This window comes from Botryllus schlosseri, unplaced genomic scaffold (assembly GCF_051294905.1).
Source record: "Botryllus schlosseri isolate E-star unplaced genomic scaffold, Bs_hap1 Bs18a, whole genome shotgun sequence".
Taxonomy (NCBI): Eukaryota; Metazoa; Chordata; class Ascidiacea; order Stolidobranchia; family Styelidae; genus Botryllus; species Botryllus schlosseri.
The window spans coordinates 636782-638325 of record NW_027648627.1 but is presented as its reverse complement, the minus strand read 5'-3'; the positions used below and the strand labels follow the sequence as shown (position 1 = coordinate 638325).

At 40.6% G+C, this 1544-nt stretch overlaps 1 long non-coding RNA gene across 1 annotated transcript; it reads left to right on the top strand.

Moving 5' to 3' along the window:
• Window positions 1-626: 626 nt before the first annotated feature.
• LOC145459833 (uncharacterized) lies at window positions 627-965 on the top strand. Its single transcript, XR_013921570.1, has 2 exons — window positions 627-659; window positions 720-965. It is a non-coding gene; the product is annotated as an uncharacterized LOC145459833 (long non-coding RNA).
• Window positions 966-1544: the final 579 nt, after the last annotated feature.

Genomic DNA, 1544 nt, shown 5'->3' with positions numbered 1-1544 from the left:
CAACATTGTCCAATGTGTCAATCAGAGTCGGACGTGCAAGAGTCTGGTTTAGGTAGCACACTGAGAATCATGCAAGACTGCACAAACTGCTCATACTCCAGATTTTGATTTATGGATAGTGTAGATGCCGTTACATCCTTTAAAGATGAAGTAGCCTACTTGACTGTATCAAAAAGAAACAAACTGCTCCATTCAGCATATATAAATGATACATACAGGTCTAAATTTAAGTTACGATGAATAGCATCTTTGATTCTGTTGTTTACCATTATGACAATCCATTTTCAGATTCATTGGCATGTGAAAGGATTTGCGATGTTCTGTACTCCACACGAATGAAACATGACATACGCCATCTATCGCGGAATGGACACACTGCTGGAAGTGAATCATTCAATGCCCTCCTCAATCATTTCTGCCCAAAGTTATATCACTACAACCATATTTTAGTCAAAAAGCCAGGTAGGTACCTTGCAGTGTCTCAGCTATTCAAAACAACCTATATCAGATTTTGGCATGATTACTAGCCTCATCAATTATGCATTTTTTGTAGGATGCAGTTGGCAATCCTGTATTTCAATGAAATTTGCTCGAAAACTCAGAAAATGTCGAAAGAAGGAGCACCGCGGTCCACAAGATACTTGAAAATTCAACATTTGGTAACTGCCGTTGATCTGACTGCATCATAAGATTTCGTCATATTGTTATGCCTGTTCTAGATTACTGCAATGAGCTTGTCGAAGAAGTTCAAGCACTCATCAGAACTGGACCAGAAACTGTTGAGTTGAGCGATTGTGCTGAGACCGTTCCACCTCCTCTGATTAGCAGCATAATCAAAATTAGCAGAGAGGAAGCTATTGCCCGACCGACATAAAACCCGATATGCTTTTCTGCCTGACACAGTAGTTATTTTGGTCGATGAGTTATATGCGTTTATTATTTGGAATACAACTGTACATTCACAATGTGGCGTTACTGAACTGGAATCCTTTGTAAGAATACGACGTAAATTTTGTTCGGACAGCAGTAACAACGCATGCAGGCAGGATTTTCCGCTGGTTTTTGCCACAGAATCCCCATTCCCAGTGAACACAATTTCTGTAGGCAGAATGTTTCAACTTCCTGAAAAGTGAAAACAAGTGTATTAGTGCGAGAAAAGTATTTGGCAACCGAATCAGAGACTCATCCCATTCATGCATTGAACTCGATGTTATTATTATGCGGCCATATTCCTGTTGATATCCATAGTAGGACATCTGCAATACGTCAACGTCCAGACACACTGAATTGCATCCTGGCAATTCTGTGATACACTTTAATTCTGTCAGTAACTCTCGGAACCTCCTTACAGCAAAAACTTATCAAGATACATGACTGAAACGAGCTATTACACTACAGACTATATATATAACTGTATCTCATGTAGTATCGACGAGTGGCTTGCGCTGAGCAATCTAGGCTGATCATGACCCATCATATGAAGCTGCAAGGGGTTCCACGGACGTGGGATCGAGCGCATCAACACCTGAACCAATCCGGCATTT